We start from the raw sequence: 15,680 nt of genomic DNA, 5'->3' as shown, positions 1-15,680 counted from the left end.
AAGCGAACCTGGCTGAAGCCATCTTGTGCTGCCTCATAGTTGCCACAAAGCCTGAGAGAGGGAAGTGAGGCAGGAAGTAGGAAGCCCAGCTAACAGTCAACATAACAAGTTTTTCCTATGGGAACCAAGGTCATCATAACAGGTGGCTGATGAAAGAGGAGAGGAGCCTACCAGCTGTATTCATTGTACAATGTGACTGATGACACCTCAGAGGGGGGAAGTTTTACTTTTTTAATCAGGTGAAAGCCTAATTAAAGAGTTGGTTTTCACCAGCTGTGCTGATATGATGTATCCAATAAACACGTTCTTTGAGGAGTCTACCTGCCTCAGAGTTCTGCTTTCAATGAGTTTGTTACTCATAATGCTAACAATAGTCTTATATTCCACCTTACATATAACTCAACTTGAAAAGAGAGACAGTGAGATAGACAGTTTCAAATACTTAATGTAATAGAATCTAGAACTTTGGTGTGAGCCTTCTATTGGTAGCAACTAATGGACTATATGACCTGAAAAAGCTTTTAAGTCTTCCCAAGAACCTTATACTAGAGGTCTCCAACCCCTGGTCCATGGACTAGCACTGGGCCATGCAAACAAACAATCTATCCATCCATAGGATTCAGGCAGCACATGAAACCACACTCCCTCTGGTCCATGGAAAAATCTGTCTCCATGGAACCAGTCCCTAGTGCCAAAAAGGTTGGGGGGCATTGTCTTATTCAACCTTCCTTAGTTCACAACAATATATCCTCAATAGGTGTTTTTTTAAATGAATCCAATATTAGTGAATTTATCAGAGTGGCCACTAAGAACTGACACCAATTTGATGGCACATAATCTATCGATTGAGTGGCCACTGTTAACAATATTATCACAATAGTGCAATTAGTTAAATATGGGTGAGAGAATCACAGCGCCATAAACTTTTCCCTATCTCAATAAAAGATTAAAGCAAGAAAGGAGAGGTAAGGAGGGCATCGGTTTTCATACATTTTTATGTATATACTGTACAATCCTTTTCACTAACGAATAACAGTAACTTAGAAAATTAGTGCTGCTTTTCAGTATTAATCTCAAGAAACAAAACAAAAAAGATATGGTATTTTTCTTTGAACTTCTAAATGTAAGAAAACCACAGATTTATTATTTTCTAAATGTACGTTATTCTACTTTTATTTTTCAAAAGCAAAATAGCTAAAATATGACAATAATAAATTTGTTTTCCTTTATATGGAAACTAATTTTATTGCTATAATGGTACATGCAAGCAATGTGACTGAATGAGATAAATAGTTGTTCCTAAAGCTCCGTTTCTGCTCACGGCACACCAAACCTTATAGGGAACATTGTCTAAGGAGGTGTTAATGATATCGCTGCAATACATTTGCCAACCAGTCAGAAGTAAATAAACACATCCATTCAAGATAACCACCACAGCCATTTGAGTGAAACCTATATTTGGAAATTGCATTCATGTGAAGCATACCCTGTTTCTCTGAAAATAAGACCCAGTGTGTTTTATGTATGCACCTAATATAATCCATACCCTCCAAATAAGCCCTACTTAAGAGCCTGCGCAGCCGGCCACCTGCCCATTCCATCTGGTTGCTTACAGTGCCATAGCCATGAGGTGAGGCAGGGGGTGGTGAAGTTGCCCTATGTGCCCCACACTAGCTTACCTCAGGGCCCCCACAGCCCAGCCATCTATGTCCCAACACCTCTCTGTGGTGGCAGCACCAACAGCAATGTGCAGCAGGAGCCCATGTGGCCACCAGCCCACTTCTTCTGCTTGCTCACAGCCGCAATGTAGCAGGAGGCTAAATGGCATGTTAGTGTTGTGGCCACGAGGCAACGTAGATGTCAGGGCATGGATGGCCTGGCTGAGGGGGTCCTGAGGTAAGCTGGTGCAGGGTGCATGGGGCAGCTTCATTCTCCACCTCACAGTGGTGGCACTGGTGTGTCACACGGTTTCCTTCCCCACCACAATCAAGCAGAAGAAGTGGGCTACCCATACATTAAAAGCCCTTCCTCCCAAAATAAGCCCTAGTGCTTATTTTGGGGCCCAAAAGAAAATAAGACCCAATCTTATTTTCAGGAGAAGATGGGATGGGAATCAGTGTTGGATGTAAACCACAGAGCTACACAATTATCTCCATGCCATCTATATTGCCTTTGGGCTAAGGGTCCCGATGTCTCACTTTGTAGGTGTGTGTGTGTGTGTATGTGTGTGTGAAAAAGAGAAAGAGACAAACAGAAAGAGAGATATCTATTATTTCTTCCCATTTCCTTCATTAGGTAAAGACAGCAAAATATACACATTCTCATCTACTAAAGAGTATATTAAGAGAAAAGAAGCCAAATTTCCCACTGTAATTTTTAAAATGAGTTAAAGAAGAAATTATTAGGGGCAAAGTGAACAATCATATTAACCAGTGCAGTTCCATTTTAATTAAAAAAAATTTCTAAGTAATCTGTTTTAGACATTTCTAATTTCTAAATAATCTGATTTATCTTTATCTGGGCTCTATTCATAGTTTTTATCTCCTCCTCTGCATCCTCATTATTATTGTCATTAAGTTTACTATGGCCATCTACTCCATCTAATCCAATTGTGGAGAACAATTCCACATGCCACTCAAAATCCAATGGTGGTGCTCAGTTTGAAAATATTATACCTGCTTGCAGTGGGAAGGAGGGAGTTTTTCTGTTTTCCCCACAGCTTCTGCTGCTGCTACCACCATCTTACTTCTATCTGGTATGGATGCTTGCTTAGTATGGAGGCATGGTTGCAAGGATGCACAAAGGAGGAATTTTGGATTGCTTTATTGCTTTATTTATTTATTTATTTATTCATTATTTATTTATTTAACAGAAGATAAGGCATGAATTTGGTATGGCAGTGGGATATTGTCCCAGGGAATTTTCCCAAAAAGCTAATCTGAAAGTCAAATAGGAACTTCTGGCTCAGAGGAATGAGTCTGGTTGAACTCCCCCTCTGAATGGCCTCTGAAAGTGCTAATAGTGTATTCATCACTCTGAGTTATCATGGGAAGCTCCACCTCTGGTTTTATTCAAAAGGGACATGGTAGGACTGCGATGGGAGTTCCAGCCCTCCGTCAAGTCTCTCAAATGATCTCATCATTTATACTACTGAAATAGATAATGGATAGGTTGAAATTAGAGCAGAGTCACAAACCCTGGAGAAACAGAGCTTTTCCTTACAGTAGGTCGTAGTAGCTACAGGTTTGTTCTATCCTGCCTGTAACACATACAAAACTAACATCTGATTCAAATGTGAGATACTCATTGCAAACATAACTCTTCAAACAAAGAGCATTGCAGACTGAAACCTTCCTGCCCAAAGAATGGAGATAAGAGAACTTTCTTTTTCAAAAGCCTACATAGACAAATGACCAAAGACAAAGCCCAGGGATGATCCAAAAATTGTCAGTCTATAAAGTTTCAGTCTAAAGTTCAGCCACATAATCCAAGAGTTGCAGGAGATGATCTCACTTGATCAAAAGCATCCATGAAAGAGATCTAAAACAGGGTGGATTGATGACATTAGCAAGTATTGTGGGCCCAACTGGCAAAACAAAGCTCAGGACCATATTGGTTGGAAACAGACCTTCATCCTGCAATGGATAGACAATGGTTAAAATGAGGAGGAGGAGGAGGAGGAGGAGGAGGAGGAGGAGGAGGAGGAGGAGGAGGAGGATTACAACAAGGGCTACTTGAACCATTATTTCTTTCTGAATTGGATCAGGCAAGTCCTACTTATAGCCTCTGAGCTGCATGTGGCCCTGGACAACTAGTAGTGCGGCCCCACAAGATCGTAAACTTTTAACATTATTATGTGATTTTTAGTGATATTTACATATACCTTAACTACTGTATTTCCCCATGTATAAGCCACCCCTTTTTTCCAAAATTTTCAAGCCCAAAAAGTAGGGGGGTGGCATATACAAAGCAGGTACACTTTTTATACGTGAAAAATGCATAAAATAATAAAGTAGGAATAAACTGGTTTTCCAGCAGTATGCTATACTTTTTTGTAAAAATTGTAAGTGATGATACGATTACGAGTGCGAGTACGCGATAGAAATGCATACGCTAGGCATCGGCCTGAATGCTTCATTCCTACTCTCGTTCCGATGCGTAGATTGCTAGCGTCGCCCGCACCGCTTTCGACGTCATGACCGAAGTTGTAGATCTAGACGTCGCGGACGACTTTCGTCTGAAGCTTTTTCGTCTGTCGCCGCCTGTACGGACGCCGCCCGGGCTTGGCGGTGACCGTCCAGTCGACCTGCCGGCGATCGCGGGGCAGACGGTGTTGCAGCACCGTCGTTTTTTTTCGTGCGACTTGCAAGATTGTACACAGTATTCGTTGCTGTGTTATTTTGAAATTCTAAAATGGCTGAAAAATGAAGAGACAAGCCTACACTGCAAGCTTTAAGTTAAAAGTCATTAAGTTTGCCAAAGAATTTGGTAATCATGCAGCTGAGCGGGAATTTGGACCTCCACCAGATCAGAGGGCAATCATCAGATGGAGAAAGCAGGAAGAGAAACTTCGAAAAATGCCAAGGATGAAAAAGGCATGTCGTGGAAAGTCTGCCAAGTGGCCACATTTGGAGAAGGAATTGAAGACATGGATAGTTGAGCAACATCAACATGGTGTAGTTATTACAACCAAGATGATTTTGCAAGAAGCCAAAAGAATAGCAAGAGAAAAAGAAGTTGAAAACTTTACTGGTTCAGCAAATTGGTGTTATCGCTTCATGAAGAGAGAGAAGCTGTCAATGAGGACTCGCACCAGACTTGCTCAAAGAATGCCTGAAGATTATGAAGCAAAAATAGTGGAGTTTCATAAGTTCATCATCAACCTTAGAAAGCACTGGAATTACGATGTTTCTCAAATTTATAATATGGATAAAACTCCAGTCACATTTGACTGTCCAAGCAACAGAACAGTCGATCTGAAAGGTGCTAAGACAGTTTCCATAAAGACAACTGGAAATGAGAAGAACAGATACACTGTCGTCTTGGGTTGTGCTGCTGATGGAACCAAGCTAAATCCAATGTTGATTTTTAAGAGGAAGACTTTCCCTAAAGAAGAAATTCACAACGGAATACTTCTTCACATGCATGAGAAAGGCTGGATGGATACTGATGGTATGCAAATTTGGTTCAAGAAGATATTTGGATGCCGACCAGGAGCTCTGCTTAAGAAACCGGCTTTGCTTGTCTTCGATTCCTTCAGGGGACACTTGACTGAGGATGTTAAGAAGATTGCCGAGACTATGAAAACCCAACTTGCGGTTATTCCAGGTGGCCTGACTTGTCAGCTTCAGCCCCTTGATGTTTCCATTAATAAAGCTTTTAAGGTGGCACTACGAGAAGAATGGAACCACTACATGACGACGACAGCAGGAGACAATCTTACCAAAACTGGTTGACTGAAGAAACCATCAATTGGAGAAGTTTGAAGTGGGTAAAGAAGGCTTGGGACAGTGTGAAGATCGAGATCATTGTCAAAGCCTTTAAAAAATGTGGAATATCTAATTCTCTTGATGGTTCAGAAGATCATTTGATATATGAAGATGACGATGAAGATGACACAGAGGAAGAAGAAGAACTGTTAGCTAAATTAGATGCCAATAATATTGAAGAAGACGTGGAATGTGATGGAGCAGATAGTGATGATGAGTGTATGAGTGATTATTATGAATCTTGAATTTTGTTTCTTTGTAAATTTTCTTTCTTCATAACTTGTTTCTCTAATAAAATATTTTTTTCAAAACTTCACAGTCCAAAAATTGGGGGGTGGCTTATACAAAGGGGGTGCTTATACATGGGGAAATACGGTATATTGTATATTTTATTTGTGACCCAAGACAAATTCTCTTCAGTTAATGTGACCCAGGCAAGCCAAAAGATTGGACTGCCATGGCCTAAATCTTGATTACCATATTGACTAATTTTCTGAGTCACACATTTTTTCAAGTGGACAGCTTGACTGCCTTTGCTCTGTTCTTAATTCTCAGTATGTTGCAGGGCTTAGGACTTCGGCTAATTGGGGTTTGTCTATACATATGTCTGCTGAGGGACAGTTCAGCTATTTCCTATTGTGCAATCTGAAGGTAATTCTGGTCAAGGTTTTCATCCTGTGAACCTGAAGATTTAGACTCACCCTGTAATGGCATGTGGGAATAACCTTGGCAGACAGGAGGAGGAGCCACAGAATGAGATATCTGCCATATCACCCACCTTCCTTTTGCAAACTCAGCTGCAGCTTGTCTGACCATTGCAGACTAGACAATGGTCAGACAAGCGGCAGCTGAGTTTGCAAAAGGAAGAAAGGTGACGCAAATATCTCAGATCATATCCTCCTTATTTCTTGGACTGTAAAGGGGAGGGAGGAGAAATGTACTTTCAGCCTTTCTGTAAATGTAACCTTACACTAAGGTTAGAGCTAGTACTCCTGAATTGTTTCTTATCTCACAAGGCTGGCATACCTTCTATGTTCACCAAGTTTTTGCTGAGCAATATTTCTCCACATGAAAGTTGCATTCCACCAAAACAAAACAAACAGCTATTGGGAACTCCACAGTGGGCAAAGTTGAAGAAAGCAACATGAAGACACACTTCCATTTCCTTTTTTCTAATAGCAATATTATTAAAGTAATTTTTATGCTTCACACATGCATTCAGTTGCCTCCAGACCCAGGCCAGGTTTCTCTTTTTCCATTTAGGCACTCCTCTACCTATACTATAACATAAAATTAATGACCCAAGATCAAATCTGGATCAGTCACCGGGACCAGAAATTTACAGATTTATGTTGGAGCCATCTTCATGGAACTTCTCTCTACTGGAATATGTGTTTTGGATCTCCAGCCTGAGTCTGAAAGCTCAAAGGTCCCAGTGACTGACCCAGATTCGATCTTGCAACATTGTCCTTGGGATATATACTATAATATTTGCCTTTATTCATGGTAAAATTAGTGTTTCTGCTTTCCTTTCTCTCCATTGTTGACTAGCATATCATTGAGATGGATTCTGGAAAAGTCAGTCCCAAATTACGAAGGGCATGGATAAAAGGTTTTTCACATAATGACAGAACAAAACACATTGAAATGCTTTTCTTTTGACAGCGGTGAAAAAATAATGGGATCAAAGCTGATGCAGAGCCTTGAATGACATTAAGAAGGTGGATCAGGAACTTTTGATAGCAGGAAAAGCCAATATTAAATTATGTCAAAAGACATCCGAATCAAAAGAGATGAAAGAACATTTTGATTCAAGTCCATAGTCATTGCCATGGGCTATCTTTTTTGACTTCGCAGACTACAGTATAAATAATGTATTAGGTGTGCATTAGGTGAGATTTGCTTTCTTTTCAAAATAGATTTCTATGGGAGGATAAGGTCACCATAATTTTGGAAGCCAATGGGCCTTTGAGGACAATAAGTTATGCATAATCACTGGTCTGGGATAGTTTTGTGAACAAATGTTTCTGTTTTTCCAGTCATTATTCAGCACTAAAGCTACTGCAAAGATAATCGTGCTAGTTAAAAGCCAAGTGTAAAACATTACTCCCAATGGTATAGTACAGCAATTCTGCCCTTTAGATCTAATATTAATATAGGAGCCCCATGATGGAGTCTTGAGATGGAGAGACCAGATGTTAATAAAGTATGCTTACTTTGCTTATTCAAAATGGAGTAAATGAGATCTGCTACATATTGTACTTTCCTTGCTTTTCATTCTGCTGTATGGGAATTCTGAAGTTTACCTTACAGTAAAAATTTGGTGGCAAAAAATCATCCTCATTTGTAACTAAAATGGCATCTTCCATGTGAAAAGAAAAACAACAACATGGAAGAATTTTCACAAATGCCAGCAAATACTAAGGCCATGTTTTTGTTTTTGTTTTGGTCAACAAAGTGTTAATTTATTGGTTGTGACAAGAATTGACCAACCAGCTTGTCACCTGAGCCTGATAATGAGGCTGAGAGAGATGACTGGTGCAAAAACAGTCAGTTTTTATGCCTAAAGTCAGACTAGAACTGACAGTCTCTTGATGATTGGCCCAAAGTCACTCAGCTGATGTGGGTCATTCCCACATGCCCAAGGCAGTACTAGAACTCACTGTCTCCCAGTTTCTAGACTGGTGCCTTAACCATTAGACCAAACTGGCTCTTATTAAGTCCATGCTTCTTTCACTCAAATTATTCCAGTCTTTACAAATATAGTACTTGGAGAAGTGACAGCTCATATCCAACTGTTGGTTGGAGTCTGAATTAAGCCTTAATACAAGAGATTAGCTGCACTACGATTTTTATGGTTCCCCAGGCAGAGCTCAGCTTGCCAATCTTATCAACTAAACTTTAGATGGGTAGAGTAGACAAAAAGTTGCAAAGTCATCCAAAGAGAAAGCAAAGTAAAAACACGGAATACATGAACGGATTAAACTAAACTCAAGAGAGCCTTTATTTTGTACCACCACAAATGTTTCTATGGAGATTCTTAGCCATCCAGGTCATGGTTGTCCCAAAGGTACTTTTTTCAAGAAGCAACTGGACTTTCTGGTTTTTCTTTGAAGACATTTCACTTCTCATCCAAGAAGCTTCTTCAGCTATGACTGGATGGTGGGGAATGGAAGAATTTATACTCCTTGCAGATAGCTGGTCATTTGCATTCTTTAGTGAGTCATTAAGGCCACCTGGAGGTTTATCTGTGTCATCAGGGTCACCTGAGTGGTGCAAATGGGTGTCAAACGCTTACAATATAATTGAAATAAGAATAAACATAAGTTTAAATACATGAAATAGGAACTAATAATAGGAGACAATAGGACAGGGATGCGCTTATGCACATCCCTTACAGACCTCTTAGGAATGGGGTGAGGTCAATAGAGGTTAGTTTGAGGGTAAAGGAGAGGGGGTTTGAGCAGATGACAACAGAATCAAGTAGTGAGTTCCAGACATTGACCTTCTTGAATGAGAAGCAAAACACCTTCAAAGAAAAACCAGAAAGTCCAGTTGCCACTTGAAAAAAGTACCTTTGGCACAACAAGATCTTATTTTGAGTGAGGCAATGGATGGGTGTACAATTGAATAAATGATTCCATAATACTCAAAAGACAGCAATGAGAGGAAATCGGATATTGCCTAAATCTTATTCAACTGTATGCTGCTTTGAATTGTCTCTTTGTTCTTTCAAAAGACAACCAGACTCCCCCCCCCCCCCTTAAGACATTTCACTTATCTTCTGAGAAGCTAAGTTTCTTGGATGAGAAGTGAAATGTCTTCAAGGAAAAACAAAATCCAGTTGCGTTTTGAAAAATCAGCTTTGGAACAACCATGACCTGGATGACTGAGAATCTCCATAGAAGTTTGCTGTTTGCTTTTCCTCTAGATAGGCCAAGTTAAATTAAACATTAGGGCAAGTTACATATTTTTTCTGGTATAAAGAAATACAAGAAAGAAATTCATGGGGATAACAAAACATGGAGCAATTGTTTTAAGCTACTTCAATTACATCAAGGGAAGAGAACATGGGGTGTGATATGATAGTTTTTGCATAAGGGAGCAATATTTAAGTTTTCTCCCCAGCAGCATCTCTCTGGCCAAAACTGTTCCCATAGTCACTTTTAACCAAAGGAAAAGAAAGGGAAAATGCAATTATGGAACTGTTGTACCATATCTATTTTTTTTTTCATCTTGATAGATCACTTTTACTGAGTTTCATACACTTCTATTAAGAAAACAAAAACAAAGGGGAAATAAATCTTATCTTTCCACCCACATTTTTTTTTGCCAGCTGTAGTATTTGAAGAAGTGTTTCTCTCATATCTACTACCTGTTAGTTCATTATTTTCCAAGTTGAATGTATGAGCAGTGTCTACATCTAAGCATTGCTTAGGATGAATAATTCGTTGCAGTGTTCTCCCCATCACCTGATTTTTCAGCCATTGGTATGCAAAGCTAGTGAGTTATGGCGATTCTCCAGATGTTCTTACCTATTAAAAAGTCCAGTTTATTTGAATCTCACTAAATTTGAAAAAGTATGTGTGTGTAAATAACAGCTCTCCATAATCTTTGTTGACACTTTCTCCCAAACAATCTTACACGAGACTAAAGATTAAAGCTCTCAAACGTCTATAAAACTTCCTCTTTGACATGCTTAATTTTGGCTGGATTGCTCTTGCAGAAATAGCCTTTTGAAATGTTTGATTTTGACAAATTGAACAAAAGCATTTTTTTTTCCTGCGGGTTGAAGCCTAACCCTTCCCTCTCAGTCAACTGAGAGAAACAGTTAATAAATCCATTTCTGTATAATATCAATAATTTTGTGAAGGTTACAAGTTTTCTAGGAAGTAATATAATTTGGAAAAACAGGAATAATTTATTTGCAGCGTCAACAATTAAAAATCAGGGAATGATGAAGAAATATGAATATTTTTTTCCTCTGTCTACTTGAGTTTTATTGAATCATGCAAAGTTTGGAAGTTTCTTTCACTTAAAATTAGGACTGCAGTAAAGTAGCAGTCTTTCCAATGGGAAGCTGATTTCATTATATAAAAAAGCAGTCAGTTCAAGATTCAAGATGCATATGAGCAAGCAGAGGTTTTTCACAATACATCTAAAAACTGCTTTCTGCCCAAAAGTGCACCGTAGAAAAAACTAATGTGTAATTATAGATGCAAGACTATCCACTTGCAGGTAAATTTATGACACATAATATAAATCAAATCAAGCCTTTTAACAAGCAGTTTGGTTTTCAGCTTGTGGCTAAACACAACTTCTCAGGTTCAATTTAATCAAATGTTTCCAGATGTGAAGCAGGTACTCTTCTAATAATAATTTCTGGATCTTTCCCTTTTGAAGTGTAACTCTTCTGCCAACAGTGAAATTCAAGAAATTCAAAAATTCCCACCCAGATAACTAGATTTTACATAAGAACAGATAAATGATAATCATACAATGCCCAATATTAGCACTGTTTGCAAGTGAGTCAGAGGTGGTATTAAGCAGGTTCTGACTAGTTCTGGAGAACCGGTAGCAGAAATTTTGAGTAGTTCGGAGAATCAGCAAATACCATCTCTGACTGGAGATTTTACAGTATCCTTCCGTTGCCACACCCACCAAGCCACTCCCACAGAACCCGTAGTAAAAAAATTTGAATCCCACCACTGAAGTGAGTCCTAAATTACATAACTTGTCTTGTAATTTACCAAATGCTGATTGTCAAGATTATGGCAACATATAGCCTAAGTGGGAGTATACACACAATGGGGATTTCCCCCTTTGGAGTAAGTGCCTGTGAGGAATATTCCCAACATATTCCCAACATTTGAGATCAAAATGCTGATTCCTGGGTGGAATCTGGAACTTATTTTTATAGGGATGAGAGTTGACTCATGAGTTCAATTTCCAGTCAAGGATTTGAACTCTGTAGAAAGATATATAGCTTCTATGCCTGATAGATCCCGCACAGGATGAAAATAAGTTGTGTACTACTTCCTGGTGTTCAATATAAATAGAATTTCTCAGCAGCAATTCACAGCATTCTTCTCCATTGACCAGACTAACCAGGACTGCTGATGGCCGCAGTTCAGAAATGTTTGGAAGATCACAGAATCTCATCACTGCTCTAAATCCAGGTTGTTATATTGTCTACCATTACAGAGTATTCCTTACCATGGTTGGTTTTTTTAAAAAAATCTGGTTCATTATATTTTTATTGTGATGAATTTTTCAACACCCTTTGTGTTTCCCTTAAGATGCTTATGTATACTGTATATCTAAGACAACCTATACTTCAACTCCAATTCATCACCCATGACATCCTGCATTGTAGGTATAATTGGTTTAATTAAGGCTAATGATCATCTAACACTGCTGAATAGGTACCCCAGATGGTATATACCATATGGCATGCCCGTACTAAGAGGTGTCTTAGAAAAACATGAGAAAGGAAATAGAAAGAGGAGGCCAAATAATGTAAAAAAATGTAGATCAAAACAGACTATTACTGATGACAAAACAGGTTTATTACAATATGTCACAAAGATATAAACCATATATTATATAGATGAATACATAACTTATATTTTATCATTTGCCATTATCTTTCAGGTTCTTTGTTTTCCCTGAACTTGGAACCTGGAGTAAATTCAGTAAATCGGTTGTTTTATGTCGCATGAACTCTGATTATTTCACCAAATCCTAAGACAAAGATGTCATTGAAAAGGCTATCATAATAGAATTCTAGAATGTAGAATTCTTTATTGGCCAAGTGTGATTGGACACACAAGGAATTTATCTCCAGTTCATAAGCTCTCAGTGTACACACAAGCAACAAGTAATAAATCATGATCATAATCATAAAATGCAATAATCTTAAATCATAAGATATAAACTCAGTGATAGTCATAGGATACTAAATAAGCAAACAACATAAATAATAATGGGATACTAAACAAAGGCAATTAACAGAAATATTTAGATGCAAACAATAAAGTTATAGTCATAAGAAGCTAAGGAAATAGGTAATAAGAAAGATGAGAAGGATAATAGGTAATATAGCCCTACTAGATGGTTGGACATCCTAGGGCATAGACAGTGTTGTGGGAATTAGTTATTTAGCAGAGTGATAGCATGAGGGGGAAAAAAAATCTATCTTTGTGCCTGGTTGTTCTGGCGTGCAATGCCCTGTAGCATTATCTTGAGGGAAGAAGTTGAAACAGTTTATGTCCAGGATGTGAGGGGTTCATAGATATTTTCGCACCCCTCTTTCTGGCTTGTGCAATATACAGGTCCTCAATGGAAGGCAACAGAGGTGGTATTCAACAGGTTCTGACCAGTTCTGGAGAACCACTGCCAGAAATTTTGAGTAGTTTGGAGAACTGACATATACCACCTCTGACTGGCCCCGTCCCCATCTATTATCTGCCTCCAAAGTCCCAGCTGATTGGGTGGGTCTTCTGTTGTTGCCCTGCACAGGAGAACGGAGCTGGAAAGCAGGTTAGTGGGGTGGGGAAGGAATGGCATTTTGCAGTAATTTTCCCCCAGGAGTGGGGTGGGAATGGAGATTTTGCAGCATCCTTTCTCTGCCATGCCTACCAAGTAACGCCCACAGAACCAGTAGTAAAAATTTTGAATCCCACCACTGGAAGGCAGACAGTTACAGAGGTATAAATGATAGATTCAATAATTCCTTTGTAGATGTCAGCAGCTCTTTGGCCAGTCTGAGCTTTCTGAGTTGCTGCATGAAGAACATTCTTGTGCTTTTTTGATGATATTTTTTTATGTTAGGTGTCCACTTGAAGTCCTGAGATATTACAAAACCTAGAAACTGGAAGATATCTACTGTTGATACTGTGCTGTCTAGTATTGTAAGAGGTGGTAGAACAGGAAGGCTTCTCCTAAAATCTGCTATCATCTCTACAGTTTTGAGTGTGTTCAGTTCAAGATTGTTCTGGCCACACCACAGGGCCAATTGTTCAACCTCCCATCTGTACCCAGATTCATCATTGTCTTGAATAAGACCAATCACTATTGTATCATCTGCAAACTTCAGTACTTTAACAGAGGGATCCTTTGAGATGCAGTCATTGGTATAGAGAGAGAAGTGGAGAGAGCACACAGCCTTGGGGAAGCACCTGTGCTAATTGTACAGGTATCTGAAGTGATTTTGCCTAGCTTCAATTGCTGCTTCCAATCTGTTAAAATGCTTATGACTCACTTTCAGTGGCAATAAACACAATGCACAGGTGTGTCTTGTCCTATTAGGTTTGGCAAGAGGAGAAAGTTACAGGTCTCATCTGCTGAGAAGCTTCATCGGCAGAACCCAGGAGGAGGGACTTTTTAAATGTAGCATCTACCCTTTGGAATATCATCCCACCACCACCATATAAGATTGGCACCAAGCCTATTGCCAGGCCTGGGGATTCCATGGAAGTATACAGCCTGGTATACAGACGGTGATACTATTTGTAAATTGGAGAATAGACTTTGCCATGTTTCTTGTCTTCTTTATAAGTGTTTTGAATGCACTTTAACCCTTTTGGTTTTTTTTTAATCCTTTTGATTGTTTAGTTTGTGTTATTTTAATCATGGTTTGCTGCCCAGAGTCACATATTTATTGAATATCAATTCAATAAAATAAATGCGATAAAAGAAATAGACCAACCCTTCTTGCTTACAGTACACAACCCCATTAGCGAGAGCTATACGGGAGTCGATCTTTCCTCCACTCTGCTAGTTTTCAATGAGCATTCCAAAAAAGCAAGTTCCACACTCTGATTTCTAAAGAGCCAGTACGTCTGCCAACTCTCCTGAGCCCATCATGCAGTGTAATGTGTAGAATAATTTTCTGACAGTGCTGATATGCTTGATCAAGGCCTGCTTCTCTTTCTCTCCTTCTTGGAGGCAGTCCATACCATTGGGACTTAATGGACTGATGGGGCAGCTGGCAGGCTTAGTAAAAAAATAAAAGGCAAGTGGTGAGCTTGAATTATCATAACATGCGTGGCACGAAGTGCAGCTATTGGGTCTTCAGAATCAGCATCCTTCTACACGTGGAAAAAGCACTGCATTTGTTTTCTAGAACTGCTGCATGCACGTGAATTATAAGAATCTAGACATGGGGTTTCAAACTTGATTGCATTGAAGGCTGCATCAGGGTTGTGTTTGGCCTCAAGGGCTGGGCTGGGCGTGGCCAGAAAAGATGTGGCCAGCTTGACATAACTTGTGTGCGACCTTCCCGAGCTCTGTTTTTGCCGGCAGAGGGTTGCAAGAGTCTGTCCCAGCTGAAAACGGAGATTGGGAAGCCATTTTTACTGGCAGAGTCACCATGGACCAGTTTATTGTTTCTACTGATTTTCTACTTGGAAATCTTTTTCCTTGGGAAACTTAAATGGTTCCTTGCAAATCCAGGCCCAATTAAAAAGTAATTCTTTTACCCCTTTGACAATTTGAGCCCACTATTAGCCAAAAATCAGTTGTTCTTCCAGCACTAACAGCTGCAGGTCATATTTGAACGAAGTTGGGAAGGTTGACCTTTGAACCCCTGAGAAATACCTTTACATACTCTGAAATAATCCTTATTTGAAAATCATTGAATGATAAGTTTGGGAGAGATCTTGGAGGTTCTCTACTCCAATTTCCTCTCCAAAACAGTAGTCCTCATATTAGCTTGGCCAAATTGTTGTCCAATTTTTTTTTGAAAAGATTTCTGTGACAGAAAATTTTGGGCAAATCTTTCTTCAGAAGTCCATAGGCAAAATTTAAAAAAACTGATTAAGACTTTAGATAAGTTTATTGTGAATTAGTCTTGCAAAACATTTGGTGTGTTGCAGAAGGAATAACCGAATAACAGAGTTGGAAAGGATCTTGGAGGCCATCTATTCCAATCCCCCACTCAAGCAGGAGACCCATTTTGAACAAGTGGCTGTCCAGACTCTTCCTGAAAGCCTCCAGTGGCAGTGCACTCACAACCTCTGAAGGCAAGCTATTCCATTGGTTGATTGCTTTCACTGTCAGAAAATTTCTCCTTATTTCTAGGTTGAATCTCTCCATGATCAGTTTCCATTCATTGTTTCTTATTTGGCCTTCAGGTGCTTTGGAAAATAGCTTGACTCCCTCCTCTCCATGGCAGCCCCTCAAATATTG

This window comes from Pseudonaja textilis, chromosome 3, assembly GCF_049901715.1.
Source record: "Pseudonaja textilis isolate UNSWEBS1 chromosome 3, rPseTex1.2, whole genome shotgun sequence".
In the NCBI taxonomy this organism is placed as follows: Eukaryota; Metazoa; Chordata; class Lepidosauria; order Squamata; family Elapidae; genus Pseudonaja; species Pseudonaja textilis.
The sequence above is the reverse complement of the archived record's forward strand: the minus strand, read 5'-3'. Positions refer to the sequence as shown.